The following is a 13,958-nucleotide window of genomic DNA, read 5'->3' as shown; positions in this document are numbered from 1 at the left end:
GATAGTGACATCCTGTGTAGTGAATAGTAGCTTGAACTGTAACCCTCTAGCGTATGTGATAGTGACATCCTGTGTAGTGAATAGTAGCTTGAACTGTAACCCTCTAGCGTATGTAATAGTGACATCCTGTGTTAAACTCCACATGTGAATCACGGTGTAAAGTAGTTTCCAATGCCTAACAGCCAGTCAGATATGGTTAAGAGCCATACAGGACTCACGGTACTAATTCAGTTCCCATAATAAACCTATGCAAATACCATAATATTAAAAATTCAATAACTTTACATTTCTGAGTGCTCATGATCAAACCTATATTTATCAGTATAGATGAAACCTGGATGTCAGCTTTTATGTAGAGGAAAGGGTATGAGCAGCGGCATTTTCTGGACCTGCATGTGTTTGAAACAAGTGCTTTCAATTCCGCACCAGAGTCAGATGCTAGTTTTAGTTTTGAGTGTTCCAAACTCAAGACTGTTAAAGGACTGAAATTCCATGAATAAAACAATGTTTCTATTTTTTTCCACTTACAACTAGGATAAGCGCTCAAAATATTCTTTTTCCTACAACATAACTTACATTATTAACCAATCCTGGTCAGCCTAACCCATATATACTCTATTTTAGTTTCACCCATTTCCAGGCTGGTTCCCATTTTTCCATATCATTAATACCGTGTGTCCTACATCATAGACGGCTGAAGAAAGGGTAACCGGTTCATCTTTTACAGTCAGCGTTGACCTTCACGTTTATGAACTTATACAGATCTGCTGTACATATTAACTGATACTGTTTATTGGTTAGATTCATATTATCATGGCTTTTCTACTATGTTATGCTTGTTTTACCTTGAATACAAAAATACAGACCCGATACTTGTAAAGCTTCGTTGAGTTGAAGTACAAGAATGACTTGCGAGACGTGCGTTTTAGATTTTAAATTTTAAAGTTTGAAAATTGTGTTTTTTATCATTCGTATTTGCATTTCACAAAACAAGTTTTCCAAAATGGAAGGAACAGCACATAACAAGGATTATTTATATTTGACAATGTTTTCAACCACGTACACAAACAGTATAGAGAAAGTTCCCCTGAAGCTTTTGTCCTCACACTAAGGACTGCATCAGCAGACTGATTTAATCCCTACTGACTGTTAACATCACTCGATGGAATGGTGAGCGATGTTAACAGATTGTCCCAGATATGCGGCAGGCTGTAACGGCACCCTTCCCTGTTCAGCGTCGGTTTGTGCGCACGGTTGTAGATCGATTCCTTAATCGCCTGCTCAAACCAGACTTGTTCTCAATCTAAGATTTTTTTTACCGAGTTCCAAATTACAGTATGGCCGGGACAAACATTATGGATGTGCCGTGATACTTCAGACGAGCTTGAGCTTGGTCTTCTATGTTCATTAAATGTCACTTGTTAAGTTGAAATATTTGAGTTTAATAGTTCGTGCGTCTAAGAGCTACTGGTAATAAGTTCCACGATGATGGGTCATGATATGCAAAAGAACGTTAGTCATATGACATTGTTTTAACAGTGGGAACGATTAGAATGCGAGTGTCGGAAGAGGAGCGTAAGTTTCCAGATTGGTTTACACAGCTGAGGTCAGATAGGTATATTGAACTTCAGCTAGTCAACTAAATGTCGCCTCTTTAATAGATGTTTTGGATGATTCTGGATCGAACGGGTAGCCAGTGAAGGTTACATAAGGGAGGTGGGGGGTGGGGGTGTAAGGAGGTGTGATCAGTTCTTCGTACTCTAACAATAATCTGTGCAGCCGTGTTTTGAACTTTCTCAAGTTCCAGGTGTAGATACTGAGACAAACCAGATTGAAGTGAACTACAATAGTCCATTCTTGAAAGTACTAAGCAACACACAAGTGTTTTAGTGGCATCAACTGGTAGAAAATTGTGAATGGCGCTGACGCGTTGCCGCTCCAGATATGCCGCCTTTGCGTATGTTCATTACATGTTGGTGTAACGAGAGCGTACTGTGTGAAGAGTGACACCTAGGTTTTCGTACTGTGTAAAATTTCAAGTTGGTATGATAGCTATTGTTTGTGGTAAAGGATGTGAATGAGAAAGTCTTTGCGTAGTGATAGGATGGCTTCAGTTTTATCATCATTCATCTGCAGCTTGTTACATGTAAATTAATAACTTCACACTGGAAATGCTCCTCACTACGTCGTGGATGGTAGCCTCAATTTCATTTGTGAAGCTAGATTTGTATGTTTGAGTGTCTACGTCATAGAATTGGTGAGACACCGGATGTCGATCTATAACACCTCTGAGCGGCTGAGTTATTGAATTAAGAGAACGGGACCCAAAAAAGGGCCTTGTGGAGCACCAAAACAGATCAACTGGGCTGGAATATTTTCCACTTACGGACACAATTTGTGTCCTGTTGACTAAGTAAGACATGATCGTTAGTAAGGCTGTATCATGAATTCCAAGTAAATGCTGGAGATGGTGAAGTAATATATCATGGTCTATTGCAGGATATCTGCGTTTTCAGGAGTCAAATCGGACATATGTCTTCTCGGTGTCGTGTACGATTGGATCAATCAAAGCTGGATTAAAACTTCAAGAAGCATCAGGTAAAATGCTACCGATGAGAATGCCCAGGATTTGACATGAACGCTTTCAACATTGCATGCCCAAATGGAGGAACCTTATAGAACGAGAGTTACACAGAAGTTGACGTAGCTCAATTGCGTGCTCATTGGTATTGAAATTTAGGTGTTCGACTATGAGATCAAGAAAGGAGTCAGCGTCTTGGAGTTAACTTTGAAGATTGCCGATTGCCATCATACGAGCATTGCGAGCTAACGTTTGTGATTATGTGCATTATCTAGCAGCGAGTTCTTTGCGTCGGGCTTCACAATTGTCCACCAATAATCTAGACTTAGACATTTCTTCTGTTTTGGTGACTCACAAGTACGACAATACTTGCATTAAAGAAGTTCATGTGCCAAATCTGCCTGCCAGGGCAATCTGTATTGTGCGAGTTGCAACCAGTTTAAACTGCTGTTGTTTTGGATCTAAATTAATTTTTCATCTCATGATGGACCAGTACAGTCGGGGAATAAGAACCCGGGGATGTGCCTAATATTCTGCTAGAAAAAGCGGTTGTAATGGATAGGGTAGATGACATCCACATCAAATGGACATAACTGCATATACTCTGTCCAAAGACAATCTTCAGAGGGGAATACATTTTTTACAGAATCTGAATATTTATCATTTAAAAGGTGAAATAAATATACGTATCAATGGGAAAGATCACCGCTACCAGATACTTGTTAGCGCAGTGTCAGCAACTCCCCATAGTCTTTGCACAAGCAATGCTGTCTTAGTGAGGAATAAGGGTGGTAAACATCTGACTCGCGTTCATTTTCGGCAGTTGAATAAAATGACAAGCAAAGATTTTTATGGCATGCCCAGTGTTGATGATATCTTAGACTGTTTAACAGGATCTAAATATTTTAGGGTGATGGATGTGAAGGCGTGTTATAATCAAATGGAATTAAATGAATCTCTTAGAGAGACAACAGCCTTATAGGTGGGTCCAATCGGGTTCTAGCGGTTTGAAAGACAGTCTATGGGATTTGGCAATTCACCAGCCACGTACCAGAGACTGAAAAAAGAGCGCATCTGGACCATCTGTGTAATATATCTTGATTCTATCATTTTCAGTAGAGCCTATAAGGAACCTATTTGAAATCTGAAAAGAGTCCCAACAAGGTTTTTGCGGGGAGTGGTTTGAAACTATTTACGAAGAAGTGCAGATTCATAAAGGGAAGGTTCATTTATGTCTGTCATGCTATAGAAGAAGCCAGCCATGAGGCAGACGCAGCTAAAAGCAGAAAAGATAATGAGCTGGCGAGTTCCAAACATCCCTGAAAAATGAGACAATACCTTTGATTTTCTGGCTCATACAGCAAGTTTGTTAAGAACTTTCCAACGATAGTCAGACGAGTATCTGAATTGATGCGAATCGCAAGTAAGCACCGAAATCCGATTGAACGAAGGCCATGAAAGGGGAGACAGGAGGACTAGAAAGCGTTCAACAGCTCAAAGATACAATCCTTTTTCCACTTTTTCAGGTTACACTAACATTGGGCGACCTTTCGAGCTGCACGCATATATTAGTTGTAAGTTCCAAAATGGTATTAAGCGAGTGATCAGATGTGATAGCAGAGGTTTAATAAAGATTATGCAGAAAGGGTCAGCACATCGACTGAGCGATGAAATAAGACACTATTAAACATGTTACGAACACTTAATCCAGATCAGAAAAGGGCGGAAAAACTATGTTGGGTCATTAGGTCACGCTTCGTGCGTCTACCGTCAAATGCCTTTCTTTTTTCATGTTTGGAAGAGAGCTATTGTAGCTACTGACATAGCATTTGGTTTAGGCAGGGATAGTGGTTCTGGAAAGCTGTTTATATAAATTCATCATCTTTGGATTCGATTGGAAAAATCATTTAAAAGAAGCAACATTTATTGCAAGGGAGAGAAGATTACGAAGGCATTTGTAAAAATTGTGACAAATGAAGGAAAACACCGGAAGAATAACATATACGTTGTACTTGCGCAAACCTACCTAAGTTATTCAAGTGTATGTTGTACGTTCTGAAGAGGAATTTGCTATACGCTCATGACCTGCGAGAAAATGAATCATAGGCAAGAGAAAGTACCATCCAAATCCGGGATATCGAAGACTAGAACCACATCCAATTTGACTCTAAAGAAACAGACTGAGACCATGATGGTCAGAACTCTACATCGCCTTATCTGCCACAGATAATATAATAATTATAATAATTATTGTTCCTGGTGTTAGGGTCTTAAACTAAGCATTATATAAAGCACAAAACCAACTTTTAGCAAAATTCAACAAATAATTTAATTATCCATGTTATACATGTATAGAAGTGTGAATTAAATCCAAAATAATCCTACAAGTTCCATCGCAAAAGTATTATTGTTCTGAATGAGTTCCAGGGATGGACCGAATGAATTCCAATCTTGTATGTACCAATGTCTTTGAATATGCCGATATACCAATAGTCTTGATGTAAGATAATGATATCATCCAGAATGTGTTTGAATGAGTGTTTAGTAATTCCAAAAAATCATTTAAATAATTTCTCTCAAATTATTTTTGAACACAACTAACGTGATTCCACTTGGATGTTAAAATAGTAATAAATAATTATGTTTATCAAAACCTTATATAAAAAACAGCCTAACACACAATATGAATACTACGATGTGGGTCATTTCCCATCAAATTCACAAACAAGTTCATTTCCAAAACATTCAAAGTTGTAAACATACTCATAATCAAAGCTGGGTTCTGAACTCAAACCCAATTAAACATGTTTACAAATATTATCTTAAAGTGTAACCCTCAGTCATGAACAAAACTTAGCTACGGATAATTATAAATTTACTGAAAGAAAATATTGTGTTGCTTGGGTCGACGTATATGAAGCAAGACAGTCTCCCTCTTTCAGTCTCTGTCTCTCTGTCTATGTCTGTCTGTCTCTCTATCTCTCTTTGTAATTACTGATTATATTTTGATAAAAAATAGTGAGCCTTATTGAATATACTACATACAAAACCAAACAATAAACCAAAGAAAAAAAAAACTCCCCAAAACCCCAAAATAAGCAGCCCCCACCCCCAAAAAATCCCCCGAAACAAACAGAAAACTAACCTCCAACCCCCACCGCATGGGTCATTCTTATCGTAAATTTGAACTTGGTACCTTGGATAGTACATACAATACCAGTTTAAAACCTTAATGTCATATCCAGCTTAACAAGCCGTATACCTAACCTTTGATCTTTATATTTTCAGCTGAGGCACTATTTCTAAGCCTAAATTAAATATTAGAACTAATATATCAATCTCAATTAGAGGAGTAACACGCCTTTTCTGTACAGTCAATGAGTCTATTCAATCTGCACATTCAAAGAGTTCATAAGGCCGAACAGTTGATGAGCCTAGTGTGTAAGTTCAAAGAGTTTAGTAAGCTCGTACAGTCGATGAGTCTAGTGTATATTTTCAAAGTGTTTGGTAAGTCCGTCCAATCAATGAGTCTAGAGTGTTAATTCAAAGAATTTAGTAAGTCCGTACAATTACTCTAGCGAAACTCGCCAAAAGAGAGCACGAACATCGATAATTTTAGTTTATTTAATTTTAATTTAAGCAATGATCCGTAACCAAATCCTTGTGTTCAAACAAATATAACAAATAATTTGACTAATTCTCAAAGTCACCAATTTTACAGAAGATGACGGTGTTCACCTACATCTTTATTCTTATGAAGTTGAAGTGTATTCATGTTTTGTCTTACGGAAGCCACGAGAGAGAGAGAGAGAGAGAGAGAGAGAGAGATCTTACTATTATTCCACGTATGATCAGTGACGGGTTGTTTACCAGGTATTCCAGTTCTTCGAAACCAGTGTGGCTGTTTCGTCTGCGTAGATGTCCAGTTACATAAATTATTCTCAAAGTCACAAAAACCTTTGAAAAGATTTTTAAAAAATCGTTAAGAGCGAATAACTGTGGAAAAAAGAAATAGGGCTCTTGCTGTCGGTGAAATGAAAGCTTTCTACTATTTAGAGGTAAATGTGTATATACATGCCGCTCCATAACTCTCATTTAATGCTGGCCGTGTTAATGAATTTAAAAGATGAAGTTAATTCGGATCTTGTGAAACACCATACCTATCAGTTTTGTCCATTATTACTATATTATTTTGAAGGATTGTAAATCATCAGCTTTGGATTGATATTTATAATGTTTTTTGCATTTGATGGTGAAGCTAACTGAATGCAGGTACTTCATAGATTTATGACGTTCCAATTCTACATATCAATATTACGAACCTTCGTAAGAAGATAAATTATTAAAATGACACAATTGATGAGTTTAAAATAGTATGTTTCAGTCAGACTGATCTCAAGCAGTTTGTTTTACATGGAGACCGACAACACTAATTTTAGATAACCTTACTGGAAAGACAGAAAAGTGTAGATGGAGACGTCGTGTTTATGCTAGTAATGGCATCAATAGTAACATCTTTTCTGGTTAAGAAAATACATGCTTTGGCAGATAATTATTTAAAACGAACAACACCAAGTCTTAAAATCCGCGACTGGCGTTGCTTTATTGTTTCTTCAGACCGAATTAAATAGTCGCTTACGTCATTAAACCCCTTGCTTTACAGGATATCAGCGTTGTCATGAAAATTAAGTCATAGTGCAATTCGTGCAGAAACGTTCAAGCTACAGTTTTGTACAAGATCTTAGATGCATAAATAGCACGGAAAGAAAACGACACAATAAGACGTAAATAGAAGATCAAATGGGCAATGGTTTAGTATTAATTTATGAAACAAGTTGAAACATTTCCCGCTTTTATGATACATTATATCACATGCTGATTATTTTGAGATGGTTTAGGTTCGAAAAGGAGAAGAATAAACGAATTTCGACTTTTTATTTAATTCTGTCTCAAACGATGCACTTTTCAATTCTTGGGCATTAAAATAGTCCAGACGCGAGTTGCATAAATATTGTACCATTTAATAACTAATAACATCTTGTTACGTGTTTAGGATCTCATAAACAGTAACAAGAAAAAGTGAAGACAACAAGCTTTTTTTTGGTAAAATTTAACAAGTAATTTATTTCCTTAGAAAACAAGGTAAAAATGAGAAAAAGAACTTATGGTTTTAAGAACGAAATCCAAAAATATTCCAAGAATGATCCAAAAATTAAAAAATAGAAGTCCTAGTAATAAAATGTTCGAGTTCGAGTCGCGACGAAATCAAAAATGGAAGGCGATGACGTATACTGTAGTCAGTATAGTACTGAAGTGTCAACAGTTCTTTGTTGAACCACAGACAATAATATTCTGCTGTTTTAATTCTGTAAATGTCAATAACTATCTTTGTCCATGAATTAATTCCGAGCACAGGTATTTCCAGGGAAAAATAGTCTCTTAGAATTCCAATAATTTGAAGAAAAATTAAAATTAAGCTCCAACTGGTCACGAAAGAAAAAAAAAACTTGACGTCTAAATGTTTGAAAGCCCAACTGAAATTATTTATCTAAACATCACTATTAAAGCTGGCTACTGCGCAATCCCGGTAAAACCAGAATTTCGAAATAACAACGTAGAAGCTATTTACATGTCTAAAGTCACGTACTCCCAGTACGGCATCGATTTCATTCTATGAATCCCACACTAAGAATGAATAATAATTAAAAAAAGTTGTTTACTTAAAATCATGAAATAAGGTTAGGAACTAGGTCAGCTTTAGATACAAAGTTCTAATATTAGGTTTTCGAAAAACTGAACTGAATTTCTGGAAAATATCAAATCCAGTAAATAAAATTACATTACAATAGCATGTAATGAAATAAAAAAAATTAAAAGATTTAAAACTAACAATCAAACAATTAAATTAAATCAAATATACATAACAATTTATAAATATATTACAAATTACAATTCCAGCATCAATCGTTATTCAAGTCAGTAGAACACTTTATTCAAACATAATCATTTTTCAACACGGAACTCCGACGTAAATTCCTTTGTGATGGCACTTAGTTCATTCAGTCAGCTCAGACAGGGGCGTGTGATTTGGATTTTAACGTAGCTTTAACAATTTTTTCAGTCATGTCGCTACGATGTCTGCAGGGTGGCAGTTTATAGTGATGTGTAGCACTGGGGTATCATGCCACAGACATGTGGCATGATGTCCCACCCAGTCACATTATCCGGACACCAGGTCGACCAGTCCTAACACTAATCTCTTAATGCTGTGCGCCTAGTGAGGCAGCTGTTAGTACCATTTTATAAGTTTTTGATATGACTCGACCGGGCTTCGAACCCGCGACCTTCCGCATCAGTGGCGGACGAACTAAATCACTAGGCCACCGGAATGGTCCAGCTCAGCTGGAGTTGTCGAGGAGCATGCATATATTTCAGTGAGACTATTCACGTTTAAAATGAAAAGAGTGTCGATTCTACCATGGACATTCACCACGGATGTAGCAGTTGGATATTTGTCTGAAGGATGGTTACTGTTTGCAGAAATAGTACTAAATTTAAAATTGTTATACTGGTGAAAGTTTGCTTTCACATAGTGTAGTAATTCTCTTATTGAATATTTTTTGTCAGCAGATATTTACACAATCTGGATTTGAATGGTTGAATGACTGTTTTCACCCTGCCGATCATGATTTAGAGAGGTACTTTTATAAACCATTCTTGTCCTGTGGGAGTGGTGCAAAATCCAATACTGTGTGGTAACAGCAATGAATGTCTACATTACAATAGGCTGCTGTGTGTTACTCTGTATGGACTTAGTATGTTTGTATTGGACATCGAGAGCGATTTTCTTGGTTCTCCTAATTTTATATTTAACCAGCCAAATGTTCGGCGGGTTTACTCATGTTCTAGTTTTAGTTTGGCATTCGGATAATTCTTTGTATGGTAAATTGTCATATTCTGACATACATAGCCATTACTGTACGTTTTTGAGATAGTCTCCTGCTTTTCTACGCAATGATCTCATGGGTTTATTGGACCAATCATATTCACAGAAAGTAATATGTTAGCGTATTAACATATACAAATATATGAAACTAAAAATACTTTATGTAACGCGTATAAACTATGTAATACATTAAAGATTTATAAACTGGAGCGATAAAATACAGGTTTTGCTATTGAAAACTGAAACAGAAGAACATATAAAAAGTAAGCTTTATTTCCTTTAAATATATAGAATTGATTGAATATAAAGATTTTCTAATTTATTGAAGTTTATATATAACCGTAGAATTTAAACCTATCTGATAAACTTTATTCAAATGGTGAATGTACTAAATTTCTTTAAATAGACGTTCCATTTCAGAATTAATAACCTCATTTGATGTTTGAGGTAAGATGATTTGGTTATCGTTATCTAGGAGAGGATCGACCATGGTGTTATTGCCTCGATTGAGTTAACAATAAAATAAAATATGAAATTAATTGATGGAATAACAGAGATCTGAGCAGATATATGGACTAGAACAACACGATTCCCCGTATGTAAAACATAACAGTTCAATCAATTACATAAACAAAATGAAATTGAACATGACATTTGAATGATTTTCTTTCTCTTAGAAATGGAGTAATTAAATTTGTTTAATTCAATTAGCCGTTCTGTTACACTGATAAATAAATTTCATCATATAGTCAAGTGACTGATCGAAGTCAAATGGCATGTTATCATAACCTGGTTACTTTCGGTCTTCTTAAAATCTCTGTTGGTGATAGATCAGCCTTGCTGCATTTCTCTCTCTCTCTCTCGCTCTCTCTCTCTCTCTCTCTCTCTCTCTCTCTCTCTCTCCAGCCTCTTCGGGTCATCAACCATCTTGGTTATAGACTGCGCTCTTTTCCACTGCGCAGTACAGGTATGGGGCTATATATTCCTTCGCATAGAAAATAGTACGCAATCTAAGTGCGTGTGTTTTCTTTTCCTTTTGACATCGAACAATATTCTCTCTCGTTTTGTGTCAGATATCGTCTTATCGTAATTCCACAGAACTATGATAATAAGGCAAGTTCGCAAATGATACACTCACCACCCTATTACCATATATTAATCTCTTTTTAGTAGCTTCTCGCATTCCTAACTGGAACCATGATATAACTAGACATTCTAGGTAAACTGTTACACCCCGCTGTGTGCTATCAACTATTTGCTGAACTAGGTCGGTCGACACATATTCCTAATGATTTTCTGTTTTATATTTTTATATACCCTACAGAGCACTGGTTATAGTCTGAATCATTATATTTTCGAAAAGTTACAAATATTTCTCCTAAATAACTGTTTGAATGATCAGAACATTATTTTCAATTACTGCATCTCTCAAGTTTGTTCTTGACATTGAGAATATCACGTTCATTCGTGTGCTTGTTTGAAAGTTTCGTTTCTGACTTAGTGAACACGTCTACTCCGACACCGTTAACTTTATCATCTGTGCTTTCAAATGGACGAAACAGCTTGTTTAGTTCATTCACAAACAAAACTAACCAACCAAAACCTAAATAGTCTACTACACGAGAGAGCATGGTTTATTTATAAAGTAGTTCCTAATGCACTATACTATTTTTAGGCACACTATTCGTGCACGTGTCGTGATATATCAAGATATTCAGTATCGTAAAATACTGCACGATTCTGACAATGTAAAGCTAACGGAGACACACATCATCATATAATAATGTGGGTTATATTGTGAGTGACCCATCAGTATAATACATTATAATAAGGAGCGAGATAATGAGTGATCCACGAGAAAAATCACAGTATAATGCGGGTTATGTTTTGAGTGACCCGTAAGTATAATCACATTATAATGAGTGGCGAGATTTTGTTAGTGATCGATTAGAATAATCATAGTATTAAGAGGAGCTAGATAGTGAGTGATCCAGTAGAATAATCAAAATATAATGAGCCGCTAGATAGTGAGTGATCCAATAGAGTAATCAAAATATAATGAGGCGCTAGATAGTGATTGAACCAATAGAATAATCAGGATAAAATGAGGTGCTAGAAATTGAGCGTTCCGGTAAAATATTCAGAATAAAATGAGGAGCTAGATAGTGAGTGCTCCAATAGAATATCGAAATATAATGAGGAGTTAGATGGTGGGTGATCCAATAGAATACTTAAAATATAATGAGGCGCACGATAGTGAGTGATCCAGTAGAATAATCGAATATAATGAGGAGCTAGATAGTGGGTGATCCAATAGAATAATCAGCATAGCTATTATATGGAGGTATGGTAGGATAGCTACTATATGGAGGTATGGGAGCATAGCTACTATATGGAATTATGGGAGTATATATACTATATGGAGGTATGTGAACATAACCACTATATAGAGATATGGGAGGATAGCTACTATATGGAGGTATGGTAGGATAGCTACTATATGGAGGTATGGAAGTATAGCTACTATATGGAGGTGTGGGAGTATAGCAATTATATTGAATTATGGGAGCATAGCTACTATACGGAATTATGGGAGCATATCTACTATATGGAGGTATGGGAACATAGCTACTGGATGGGAACATACTTCTATATGGAGGTATGGGAGCATAGCTACTATATGGCGGTATGGGATCATAGCTACTATATGCATGTATGGGAACATACTACTATAGGGAGGTATGGGAGCATAGCTAATATATGGAACTGTGGGAGCATAGCTACTATATAGAGGTATGGGAGCATATCTACTATATGGAGGTATGGGAGCATAGCTACTATATGGAGGTATGGGAGATTTCATGACCTGGACAGTATGTGCATGCATGGAGCTAAAACACTGATGGACAATATGCTCCCCTTCCTCCAGCAGTGTAAACTCCTTGTGGAAATTTACTATTGGGGGCTTTACACCCCTTATGAAAATTTAACATGGGCGGTTTACAGCCTCATATAGGTATTTAACACTACGGATGACAATATGATCGCCTTCCTCCCCCCACACAGTAAGAAAAATGTAAAAACACTTTTTGAAGAAACATATAATATGCAGATTTCGAATGCGAAAGGATACCAAATGAGCCCTAGTGACTTTTATAGCACGTGTAAAAATAACCCCCAAACAATTAATATAATTGACTTTCTTTATCCATACTTTATCCATACATTGACTCAAAAACTCTCAGCACTGTTGACAATTATTTACATAGTCCTAGTATTATATATAAACGCCTATGTTATGCAGATGGAAAATACGAAATGAACTCATAATTTCAAATATAGTAAGAACGCTATCAACGAAAAGTATTCAAAGTCGAACATTAAAGTATAAGGGATAGTTCCGTTGATAGAGCACGCAGCTCTCGACCGGTGGGTTGCGAGTTCGAGACTCAGTGCCAACTGGCTGTTCTACCGCCATTCATGACAGTACCCTGCCACTGCTCAGCATTTTTGTGAGTTGGATTACTGATTCCAATCACGATGCTTTGAATACATTTTCTATATGAGAATTAAAGATTTTAACCAAGTCATCTAGCCAGATCTGCTGTTTGTCGAAAGTAAAGAAAATCTGATCAAATGTATATTCTTTTTTGAATAAACGAGATAGCACTTTCGGAAAAGATTATCAAAATAAAACAATAAGATTAAAAAGAAGTCAAATGCTTACCAGAGACCGCCAAGTGTATGATGGAACATAAATAAATATAGGCACAAACACAGGTAAACTGAGACATGGCCAATGTTGTATTTCATCTCAAGTGTATACTCCAGTCTGAATATCCTTCTAGGGCTATAAAGTTAAATAGAAATAAAGAGAGATCCGTGATGCCTATAGACTGAATCAATTTTTGTTATGTGGCTTACACAGACACTGACGGAACATATGCTATCTCAACATCTTGATAGCCTAACACCGGTTACCGCCATCGTTCCTTTTCTTCCTTGTACAGCACATATACATTCGATAAGGAAGTGCAAGTGAGGAGTTTACTTCACTAAGTCATCACACAGTATACTAGTTTTGTTCAAAATAAATACCATCGATCTCCAAAGATGCCAATAACAAAGCTAATGCTTACAACAAAGTTTTAAGATGAGAAGCGAACATTCTAGATCGACCTATAACAGAAAACACATAGGAAATGTGAGATTTCAGCTAAAGTCTATAATTATTTCCCTGGTTTCATATTTCTTCACACACACACACACAAACACACACACACACACACACACACACACACACACAGAGGAAATAATATTAGGAGACTGGAATATACAAACAGATGTTTAGACCTAATCAGTCTGATTAACATGTAGAGAACATCTGTAATGAAATGCTTAAAATGTGATATTCTTCATAGTTCGTGTTCC

General features: G+C 36.4%; 1 protein-coding gene across 1 annotated transcript in view; it reads right to left on the bottom strand.

The window, feature by feature from the left end:
* Positions 1-13,656, bottom strand: part of LOC149792309 (uncharacterized) — a 50,545-nt gene extending 36,889 nt beyond the window's left edge. The window contains exons 1-2 of the transcript XR_016423542.1: positions 13,255-13,656; positions 6,416-6,538 (exon numbers count right to left, since the gene is read on the bottom strand). The gene's annotated coding sequence lies outside the window, so the exon portion shown is untranslated. The remainder of the gene's footprint in view (positions 1-6,415; positions 6,539-13,254) is intronic.
* Between the last annotated feature and the right edge of the window lie 302 nt (positions 13,657-13,958).

This window comes from Sinohyriopsis cumingii, chromosome 9 (assembly GCF_028554795.1).
Source record: "Sinohyriopsis cumingii isolate HCF-2022 chromosome 9, ASM2855479v2, whole genome shotgun sequence".
Classification (NCBI taxonomy): Eukaryota; Metazoa; Mollusca; class Bivalvia; order Unionida; family Unionidae; genus Sinohyriopsis; species Sinohyriopsis cumingii.
This window is presented reverse-complemented; position numbering and strand designations above follow the sequence as displayed.